Raw genomic sequence first — 12,147 nt, 5'->3', positions numbered from 1 at the left:
GCAGTGCTCAAAATCGCCTGCTTTCTGAAAAACGGAGGTCCAGGCGCGCCGAAAACGCGTTTTCGGCCCAAAAATCGTAGTCCTATAGGACTGTATAGTCGCTCTATAGCTTTACTCACGCGAAGAAAGCTCCTTAATCAGAGATCATTTGCCGGTGCCTCCCGTAGAGCTCCCGACAAGGGTGTAGTCACCAACACAATAGGGAAGAGTAGTTGAAGCTCTTACCCTCGTATCGCTTCCTATGGTTCTCTTGCTTGCAGCTCAGCCCTTAGCACAAACCAGGCTCTGATACCATGAAAAGATGCAGGGGGGAAGAGAGCTTGAGCTCTTGCAAGCACACACACACATACTCACAAAACCCTAATAGAGAACACACAAGGTGAGAGGCTGAAAATCTTCTTCTTCTTCACTCAACACTCAACACACCATATACAAGAATAAGAGTACTCATAATATGAAAGGTACTCAACCAATACATATACGGGTTCTCTATAGTGTGAATTCGACTAAATGAGCTGGCACTATAACTATGCCAGTCTCTAGAATGGCTGTCACACAGCCTGTCATCCCACTGGCCGCATATCTCCCATGATCTCACCAACCATGCCAGTGGTGTAAGTGTGGGGCCTATCCCCCAGGCGGGTCATCAGTGTCCACCGCCTCACTAGATGAGCTCGATATCTCAACACTTTACCCCCACGAAGAAAGCTCCTCAATCAAAGATCGTTTTGCCGGTGCCTCCCGTAGAGCTCCCGACAAGGGTGTAGTCGCCAACACAAATAAGGGAGAGTAGATGAAGCTCTTACCCTCGTACCGCTTCCTATGCTTCTCTTGCTTACAGCGCTCAGCCCTTAGCATGAACCAGGCTCTAATACCATGAAACGATGCAGGGGAGAAGAGAGCTTGAGCTCTTGCAAGCACACACACACTCACAAAACCCTAAAAGAGAACAGTGAGAGGCTAAAAATCTTCTTCTTCTTCACACCACTCAATACACCATATACAAAGATAAGAGTACACACATTATGAAAAGGTACTCAACCAAATACATACTAGGGTTCTCTATAGTGTGAACCCAACTAAATGAGCTGGCACTATAACTATGCCAGTCTCTAGAATGGCTGTCACATAGCCTATCATCCCACTGGCCGCATATCACCCATGATCTCACCAACCATGCCAGTGGTGTAAGTGTGGGGCCTATCCCCCAGGCAGGTCATCTCAGTGTAAGTGGTGTAAGTGTGGGGCCTATCCCCCAGGCGGGTCATCAGTGTCCACCGCCTCACTAGATGAGCTTGATATCGCAACAGGTTTAAGACGATAGGATGTAGGGGATAGAAAAAGATATCCTAAGGGTTAGTCAATACTAAATCACCCTGTAAAATTCCCATGATTATGGTGGGATCAGCATCTCTTTCTGTATTTTTCTTGATTAGGGTTAGATCCCCTAGGCCTATATCATCAGCTAGATTTATGTCATATTGAAGAAAAGAGAGGGTTAGTGTAGACAAAAACAAAGCAAGAGTGTGAGGAGGGGCCCGAGGAGTTACTGGCAAACTGTCCCAACTCGGAGGCTCGCTTAAGGAGTAGACGAAGGTCTTCATTGGGTTCTGGCCCTTGACTTCTTTCGTGTATGGCGAGCTGGCATTCCAATGCTTGCAATGCAGGATTCAAGAGTGTGAGGAGGGGCCCGAGGAGTTACTGGCAAATTGTCCCAACTCGGAGGCTCGCTCAAGGAGTAGACGAAGGTCTTCATTGGGTTCTGGCCGTTGACTTCTTTCGTGTATGGCGAGCTGGCATTCCAATGCTTGCAATGCGGGATTCTGTGTTGTTCATGAGATTTGATATTGCAGTTTCTCTGACCATCCGTGCAGCATCCATTTCTTCAAATCTTTGGGTGGCTTCATCTTGGGCTCGCCTAGCTGTTACTTCCTTTGCCTGAGCCTCGATGATCTATTATAGTCGTTGTGATGCTAACCTCTTTGGTGCCTTGAAGTTGTTCCGTGAGTTGTGTCAATGTTTCCTTGTGTGCCAACTCACCTCTCTGTGCTTCGGCCTAGCATGCAGCTATTGTATCATTGAGACCTTTGATCTTTTCAGCATGCTCCTTGTTGGTCTGTTCTCTTTCCTGTTGCAAACGTAGTGTCTTCTCTTCCTCTACTTTGAGCAACGTTGTTAGTTGTGTAATCTGATTTGGCAATGTGGCTTCTTTGGTCCTTGCATTGTCTTGAAAAACATGTATTTGCTGTGCATGCAGTGTCGTGATTTCTCTTGTGTAGTTTACTTCTTTCTGGAGTTGTTCTTTTGCTTGTTCCAGCTCGGCGTTGAGCTCCACATTCTCTTTGATCTTCTGTACTATTGTTTGGCTCAACACAAGGTTATTATTCTCCAGTGAGTTATACCTTTCTTCCTGCTCTTATGTAGCCTTCAAACTCTTCAAAATGACTTCCTTGTGGGTTGAATCTGCTGCTTCCAAGTTGTCCTGTAGCTTTTGCACTTGTGCTGATGAATATTTGACTTGCTTCCATAGTGCATTGTTGCGGTCATGGAGCATATGTGTTGTTAGTAGATGGCATTGCCACACTTTCTACTCTTGCTCCCATATTGCATTGGTCCTTGATTCTGTCTCCAGCCCAGTTGGTGGTTGGTTGAGCAGCTCATCAAGGCCCTCTACAGTCTCGTGCAAGAATTGTTGGTAATTGATATTTTACAGGGAAGCAAGCTGTGGTGGTCTTTCTTTGTCTTCCAATCTCCTCTTCTTGCTCGGACTAGATGGCTCTAGAGTTCTTTGGCGCTTACTTGCCTCCATGGTTACCTCAGGTTCTAGTACTTGGGCTAGGGTTGCCTCTTCTTCTCTTGTTTCTTCAGCTTGTATGAGTGTTGTTGCCTCTAGAGCTGTTTCTATGGGTGTGTCTATCAGACTCGAATCCTTGAGAGGAGATAAGTTGGTAAATATGAGCTGAGCAGGGTTGGCTGGGGGAGTGTGCTTTTGCTAGGGTTTCTGTGTAACCTGACTGAGGATATTTTTCTTCAGTGCCTCCTGGTAAGTCCTTCAAGGGCATCTTGTTGATGTTGTGTAAGTGGGCTTTGCAGCTGGGAGTTGTAGAGCTTCTCATATTAAGTCGTCTGTGATGAGGAACTCTTCAATAGTGCCATCTGCCTTGGTGATCTTCCCTCTTTTGGTCTGCTTGTCATATGTCTTCAAGTACTCCCGTAGAGCAGCAGCAGAGTTATGTGTCAATAGTCTGGGGGAGTATTTCTACCATTTTTCCTAGACCAACTTTGTCTAATTTGGCCTTCACTTCAACATCTTCCCTCTTTTGGTCTGCTTATCATATGTCTTCAAGTACTCCGCTGCCGCAACAGAGTTATGTGTCAATAGTTCGGGGGAGTATTTCTACCATTTTTCCTAGACCAACTTTGTCTAATTTGGCCTTCACTTCAACATCTTCCAGTATCTGTATACATGCCAAGCTATGGTATTGGAGAGCTATAATTTGGCCTTCACTTCAACATCTTCCAGTATCTGTATACATGCCAAGCTATGGTATTGGAGAGCTACCTTTCCATAGGCTATAATAGCTTCTGTCGTCCGGATGAGGGTTCCATGGAGCGGTTGGGCATAAGGACCAAGAAATTCAGCTTTGGTTTTTGTGTCCCTCGTCGTTTCTGACTGCCTGGGGATCTAGTGGCACTGCTTGCGTGAGTGGTAGATATGTGCTCGTGGGCTACAGACTATGAAGTCGACATCTGTATTAGGCACATAAGATCAGTCGAATGACTGGTGGGGTTGATATTATTCTCTCTTTCTTTTTTTCTTTTTTTCTTTTTTTCTTTTTTTGGTAAATAATTTAGTGGGAATAAGTTAGTATAGTTGAAGAGAATGTTAGTGTATGAGCAATCCATTGGTTGGTTAATAGTCAATTAATGTGTAGATCGTGAAAGGTGAGATCGTGAAGGTGCAGTAATTGTTCCATGAAACGCTTAGGCATGAAACGGTCAGGTGTGAAAGTGTCAGTCATGGAACGCTTTGCCGTGAAACGCTCAGGCGTGAAAGTGTTGGCTGTGAAACACTCAGGCAGCATGAAAGTGTTAGTTGTGAAACACTCTGGCATGAAAGTGTTGGTCGTGAAGCACTCAGGTGTGAAAGTGTTGGTCGTGAAGCACTCAGGTGTGAAAGTGTTAGTCATGAAACGCTCTGGCATGAAAGTGTTGGCCGTGAAAAAATATGGGGTGAAATGCTCAGCATGAAAGTGTTAGTCATGAAATGCTCAGGCATGAAAGTGTTGGCCATGAAACACTCAAGCGTGAAAGTGCAAAAAAATTTCGTGAGAGTGTAACATTATCTTTAATCCTTTGATTTGGCGCATGTGGAGACACCAATATTTTATAAATTTTGTGATTGAATTATGTGAAACAGCTAGAGTATTTATGCCAACACTGATTGTGTTTAGACGAACACAAAACGGATACCAAAATAACTATCAAAACAAAGAAAAAAGAAAAAGGAAAAGAAAAGAAAAACCGTGTATCAAGCTCCCACCTCAAAAGATTAGTCGAAAATTGTTGGAGAGGGATGGCGAGCTCGGATGGCGAGCTCGGATGATGCATTGGGGAGCGAAGGCGACGATCACTCAAGCACTCGTCGATGCGAAATGACAAAAAAGGGAAAGAAAATCGATTTTATAAGGCAGCCCATAGAGAACAGGGCGACTCTCTTAATGAAGAACACTATGTGGCGCTGTGTGATTGGCTATCAAAAAATTACGGTTTCATGGCATGAAATGTTTTGAATTGTTTCACGGTGTGAAACTCTACAAGGTGGTTCCCGGCGTGAACGGCTATAATGGGGTTCACGTTGTGAACTACTTTTTTTTTTGCTCAAGCAGTCAAACATGCACATGATGAGTGAATGGAGGCATTGCTTACCTTGTACCCATTTGTGCATTCAGTGGATACCTTTTGTTTATTGCCATGAGAACCAAGGGGTCACCTGGGCACTTTTGGGCATTTCTTGATGGTCATTTTAGTTCCATGTGGGAGTTTTTTATTGTTCATTCCACCCAATTGAACAATTTTGTTGGTGTGTTTGGTTGTGGAGGGCTTCCATCTGCATCTCCTTGTTGGATTCCTTTGTTTTTACTGTTAAGTTCCCTGCTCAGTTCTATAGCTAAAGTGGATACTTTTGTGGATTCGGAAGTATTCAATCCATTTGGTTGAGGTTGTTTTATCCTCCACACAAGGGTTGGTATGGGGCTTGCATGGGTTGGGAATAGATGTTGCACACTTTTACCACCCTCTTTTTGATGACTTGATATGTTTGCAGTATGGGTCATTGAGTTTGTTTTGGGTACCCATATTGTTGCGTTGCCTTGGTAGTACCCTTGTGCATGCAGTAGATCCTTTTGGACCCATTGTTCATGTGTTCCTTGAGGTCTCTTTGGATTTTTGGAGTCCTGCCATTTGGTTTGAGTCCACAAAGTTCTGACTTTTGAATTGTTTGTAGGATCTTCTTGGTTTCCTTATATCATTTATGTTGTCCATCTTGTTTGTTAGTTGATTCTTGGGCACCCACTTCTGTGTACCCTTAGATGTAGGGTATTGTGTTGGGTAAGCATCGCGAAATGGTTGCTGGACCTGTCCTCTGAGGTATTTCCATTGCACTGGTTGTTTCCTCATCAATTATGATGTGCTTTCCTCTATTTGTTGAGCTCCACAAGGGTATGGACATGACCTTCTCGCCTCAATTATGATGTGCTTTCCTCTATCCACATGTTCGTTCTTTCCATTAGATGTTGCATCTACTAGCACAGATCCAAGACCTTCCTAGAATCATCTCTTCTTCCATGGAACCTATAGGCATGACAAACATCTTCCCGACCAAGGATTTATTTTTGATTGAAATGTTAACATCTAAAAATCCCTTGGCTTTTGTGGTTATCAAGTGAATGCTACGAACTTGCGCATCAGTGGATTTGAGGTGTGGTTTACCTAATGCTACCCAGGTCTCATATGGTTATCAAGTGAATGCTAAAAACTTGCACATCAGTGGATTTGAGGTGTGGTTTACCTAATGCTACCCAGGTCTCATATGAGATCAAGTTATGACTTGACCCCATATCTATTAATGCAATGCTTATTGCATGGCCTTTAGCTGAAGTAAGTCCCACCTTGAGTCGTGCTGGCTCAATGTTTAGTTCCCCTTCGTCCAAAAGGGTTACAGAAGCCATGTTGACATGTAGCAGTCTTTTGTGTAGTAATTGTTTGGATTTGATCTCTCTAGCTTTAGCCTCTTTTTGTGCTTGCTGTATCTTTTCCTTTTCAAGCTGTTTTTGTTATTTCAGGAGATGTTCTTGCAAGAGCATCTCTTGGGTCAGTGGTCCAAAATATTTTTTTTAATTTACTCCCATTGACATAACCCTCCATTTGGACACCGTCAATTGTCTCTATTCGGACAGACCCCTGAGGTGTGATTTTTGATACTCGAAAAGGTCCCAGGCCTCGGTATTTAAGTTTCTTTTTTTTTTTGGCGCTACCTACACCATACATGAGGACAGGGTCCCCCGTTTCAAGTTCTTTTTGCTTAAGGTTTTTGTCGAACCAGTGTTTCCTTCGTAATTTTTCAACCATGAGCCCATGTGATGCTATTAGTCTGGTTTCATCAAGCTTTTCTAAATCAATTAGCCTTTTGGCTAATGCATTCTCCATTAGCCACTCTTGTACAACAATCCTTAAGCTTGGGACTAGGTATTCCATAGGCATAACTGCTTCCACACCATAAGCTAGACGGAAGGGAGTGTAACCCATCGCTACCTTCTTATATGATGTTCGATAGGCCCATAGGGTTGCTGTTAGCTTGTGTTCCCAGTCTGTTTGACTTGCTTTCAAAGTTTTTGTCAAGATAGTACACAAAATCTTGTTTGTAATCTCTGCTTGACCATTAGCGTGTGGATAATAAGGTGACGATTTTCGATGGATCACTAAGAATCCTACAAGTAAATGATCAATCACCTCATTAATAAAATGTGAACCGCGATCACTTACTAATTCTAATGGGCAGCCGAACCTCGAGATGATTTGCTCATATAAGAATTTTACAATTTTTTGCGCATCAGCTCTCTTTGAGGCTCTGGCTTCTGCCCACTTTGAGGCTCTTGCTTCTGCCCACTTTGTGAAATAGTCCATGGACACGATTATGTATCGGGCTTGGGATGGATGTGCTGTTGGACTAATCGGTCCCACAAAATCTATCCCCCATTTCTCAAATGGTTGTCTTACAATAATAGGGGTGAGTAGTATCTTGTCCTTTTGTTGTGGGATAACAAAGCGTTAGAATTCTTTGCATCTTTTGATAAGTTCTATGGCGTCCCCGAATAACGTGGGCCACCATAGTCCTGCTTTTGCAGCACTTTTCAAGCTGTGATTTCTCCAACAAAATGTCCGCCCGCTATCCGTGGTGAATGAGCCTCTTCCAATATGGTGATGAACTCATCCTCTCTAATGCTCCATCTGAGCACATTATCTTTTCCCAGTCTATATAGTTCTCTTGCAATCAATTGATAAGGAGCAGCCAGCTTGATAAGCCGTCTCATTTTATCTTTGTTCAAAGGTATTTTTTGCTGCTGTGGTGAAAAACCATAGGCTAGATACTCTGAGATTTCTTCGCTCCATTCAGGTACCATGTCTAACTTAAATAAACAAGCATCAGGAAGGTCATCATCAACACCAATATGGTTTCCCATTTAGAATTCTAGACAAGTGGTCGGCCAACACATGCTGTGTTCCCTTCCTCATCTCGTGACTGTAAAGTCAAATTCCAACAACAATAGTAATCATAGTGTGACTCTCCCCGTGGTGCAAGGTTTACCAGGTATAGTAAGGCTTGATGGTCCATGAAAAATATGAATTTGTTGGCCAAGAGGTAATGTCGATATTTCTTGAGGCGTAAACCATGGCCAATCCTTCTCTCTCTGTGGTGTTGTAATTCACCTCCACATCATTCAACTGACGACTAGCAAAGCAAACTGGATAGTCCAATTCAAACTCACCAGGCTAGGCTAGCATGCAACCAATAAGAAAATTTGATGCATCGATGTGCACGATGTGAAATATGAGATCCCGATTGGGGGGTCGTAGAATTGGTGCACTTGCCGATGCTTTCTTCAGACGATCATATGATTCCTAACACTCCTTAGTCCACTCAAAGACAATAAGAAGCTTGTACAAGGATCTAGCTATCTCAGCATAAAAAATTATGAAACATCAAGATAATACCCCACATGACCCTAAACCTTTGCACTCCTTTGTAATTGGTAGGTGGTGGCAGTTCCAATATCAGTTTGACTTTACTATCGTCAGTGGATATACCATTCTTTGAGACAATGTGGCCTAATATCACACCATGCTTGACCTAGAACTGACACTTCAATGGGTTTAGTGATATACAATATAATCGACATTGCTTGAACACTTTCCTTAAGCAAGCCAGATGATCTACCCATCACGAGTGTACACATAGATCGTCAATGAATACCTCCAACCACTTTTGTAAGTAGTCCTTGAAGGTTGTGCACATCAACTGCCGCTGAAAGGTTGTTGGGGCATTTGTGAGGCCAAATGGCATAACCTTGCATGAAAATGTTCCCTGTGTTGAAAGTTGTCTTGTGCTGGTCCTCTACTGCTATGGACACCTGATTGTAGATGGAGAATCTATCCAAGAAATTGTACACTTCTCTCCCAGCCACTCTTTCCAATACATGTTCTGTATAAGGCAATGGGTAATGGTCTTTCCTAGTGGCTGCATTAACCTTTTTAAGATCAACACATACCCTAAGTTTTCCATTATTTTTAGGTACTATCACGATTAGTGACCAACCAATCTGTATGTTTGATTTCATAGATGAAATCCGCAGCAGAGTGAGCTTGTCAATTTCCTCCTTTACAGTTTTCGCGTACTTAGGATTCATTTGGTATGGTTTTTGCCTGGTTGGTCTCAATCATTCCATGATTGGAATGGTACGCTGTACCACCTCAGGTGGTACCCTTCATCTCCTTGTACTTCCAGGCGAAACAATCCTTAAATTCCTTGAGGAGAGCAATGAGCTCTTCTTCTTCAACTAAAGTCAAATCTTTAGCAATGTATACGGGCCAAGCTTCTTCCCCTGGTCCTGCAATATCCACCTCCTTGACTTCTGCCAAGCCATCGTAGTATGATGTGGACAGCCCATCCTCTTTCACCCTAGTAGCTGTCAGTCGGCATACCACCCTCCGGTCGTCTCAACAGTGTAGTTCTTGAAATGGTCGGGTACTGAAAGCAAGTCTTGCTTGTCCTCATTGTCACTTTTGGCTTTAGCCATGATCTTTTTAGCCTCACGTTCTACCTCTACTAGGGCTTTATTGCATTTTCAGTGCCCTGCTTTTGTAAGCTTGGGTGTGTTTGGCTCTTGAAGGATGACTTTCTCTTTATGCCTTCCCTCCAATGATATCTTACTCAACTCCTCGCCCCAATCCTTTGAGAACTTATCGTGTACCTTAGTGGCCTCAAGGTATCTTAGCCACTGGTGGGTGTCCGTAGGTTTTCTTTGTAATAGGGCATTTCGTCGGGCTATATACCATTTCTGTTTCTGCCATCATTTTGAGGCGCTGAGCAGCACTGGTATGGCTTCGTGCTATAGTACCTTCTATACTTGATGTTTTCCCTCTTGATTCCTCATTCACGATCTACCAATTAACCATGCAGATAGAGGTTGTAGGGAGGGTTCCATATTCCAAATACTGGTCTCCTCTAGGCTGCATTACATCAATGGTAGCCAACACACGCATCCAGTTTTCACTAAAGTCCGAAGGAGGTAGTGACACATACATTTTCATTTCCTATTTATCCTTGGAATCCTCTGCGGCGGGTTGGCATATCTGTATGGAAGTGATTCGTTCCGTTGTGACCGAATCGTTACCAAATAACTACCCCTCCATGGGGTGTGCTTTCTAGGTTCTCAGAGATCAATCTTTAAGATTTGCAAATCCCTATGTACATACACGTGATCCAAGGCCCAATCATGTACCAATTTGGATTCCCTCATGAAGGGTCTCCCCAATATTATGTCATATGTATCAGGTTGGCACAGGAAGTCCATGACCACGAATGTATGATGATAGCAAAATGTAAAAAGTCTGAATTTAACATTCTCCAGAAGCCCAATGGGAGATAGAGGGTTCTTTCCATATAGGTGTCTCGTATTCTTCCATATGGAAGGAATGGATGGACTCCCCTAACCCATTTTCCTCAAACATTCTGGACATTGTGTTTGCTTGGGACTCCTCTTCTGTTCCTTCTGAAATTGGGGTTAGCACGTCTAGTTCCCTATCTTGGGTTGGCTCGTTTCGTGGATAAACTGTATCTCTTACCCAGTTGGCCCTCATCTTGGCTTCATGAAGCCATTGGTACTCTTCGACTAGGGCCTTGGCATCTTCGAGCTTTCTCATTTCTTCGTCGGCATCGGAATATTCATTGACCCCCTTAGGAGTTATTGGTTGTTCTTCTTGCTTTCCCTGGTTTGATCCTCTATGATTGACCCCTTAACACCCCTCTTCCTTCGATTGGGTGGATCCGGGTATTAATTATATCTTCCTCGGATCTGGGATTGTGACTCGTGTGTCACCCTTACCTACTTTTTTCACTCTTCTTTGCGACGACCAGTTCTAGAAATAATCGCATCCGCTCAATTTCTTCCCTTGTCTTCTAGTTGAGCTTGAGCTCTTGTTAGGACATTGAGGGGTGTGATCTTCCTAGATTGAGGGGTGTGATCTTCCTAGATTGTACACTAATGGTCTGGATAGTGGCTTAAGCTTGAGCTCTTGTTAGGACATTGAGGGGTGTGATCTTCCTAGATTGTACACTAATGGTCTGGATAGTGGCTTGATTAGCAATAGAAGCAGAGCCACTTGCTTGGTATGGACAATCTTTGATCAAATGATCAATTCCACATTTAGTATAGGTGAGCACTGGCATGTCATTGGGCAAAGCTGCCACTTTGTTGTGGTTGATGTGTATATGACTCATATTCTTGTTTGGGCATTCGGCTACTCGATGTGGCCCTCCATAGCCAAAGCATTGTAGTGGTCCTCTTCTCAAATTCCAGTTCATGTCCTTTCCCTTACATTGTACTATGGTTTAAAACACAGGTACTGGCATGTTATTTTGTAGGACGTAGTATTCCGACGTAACCTCAACCATTTCCTCATAGTACTTTCTGCTAAGTTCTATTTCCCACACCATATCAACATCTTCTGATGGCTCCTCAATTAATACTTGATTGATCTTAGCCTGTGGTGGTTGTGGTGGTAGAACTGGTGGCGGGAAGGGTGAAGCATCTTGTACCCGAAACATCTCCCTAGGTAAGTAGGAAGAGTTAGGTTGTCCCACAGTAGAGCGGTGATCTGTACAGGTGGCGTTGGTAAAACCAATGAGGCTCTAAGTGCTGGTAGCTATGCAACATTTTGAAACCTTGGATATCTACACATTGAAGTGTCATGATTTCCTAATTTTACACAGTGAGCACAATAGAGTAATGGTCTTGCTCTTAACTGTGGACACTCGGTGGTGGTGTGATTTAATCTGCACATAGAGCACCACACTAATTCCCTGTGGGGGGGTAAAGGTGATTATGCCCATGCTCAGATGTTTCTCTTCCCTCTTTGACTTTCAATTTTTCTAGTATGGCATTACTGAGCTCATCAACCGTCATGTTTCTGACTTGCTTGCTTCGAGTTCAAATTTCTTGGTGGCTTGAGACGCATGAAGTCATAGTTATTGAAGATGTTTTAACATCTTTTGGTTGTGGCAATTCTAACATATTATCTTCATATTTGATTGCCAGTTTGTAGCATGTATCAAGAGTAGCAGGTCGGCCTAGTATCAGGTAATCATGCATTTTATGGTCTCTAACCCCCCTCTGGAAACAAGGCAACAACTGATCATCAGTTAACCTTTCCTGAAGTTTGGACCTCGAATTTAAGTGCTTCAGACGAGAAACATAGTCTCTCATTAACTCATCTTCCTTTTGTTTAATATTATGTAATTGTGCCATAGGGCTCCATCTGTCACCACTCGGGGGTAAAACGAGGCACAAATACATTCTTTAGCCTTGT

Source organism: Cibotium barometz, chromosome 35 (assembly GCF_041138505.1).
Source record: "Cibotium barometz isolate CiBa-2024 chromosome 35, ASM4113850v1, whole genome shotgun sequence".
Lineage (NCBI taxonomy): Eukaryota > Viridiplantae > Streptophyta > Polypodiopsida > Cyatheales > Cibotiaceae > Cibotium > Cibotium barometz.
The sequence above is the reverse complement of the archived record's forward strand: the minus strand, read 5'-3'. Positions refer to the sequence as shown.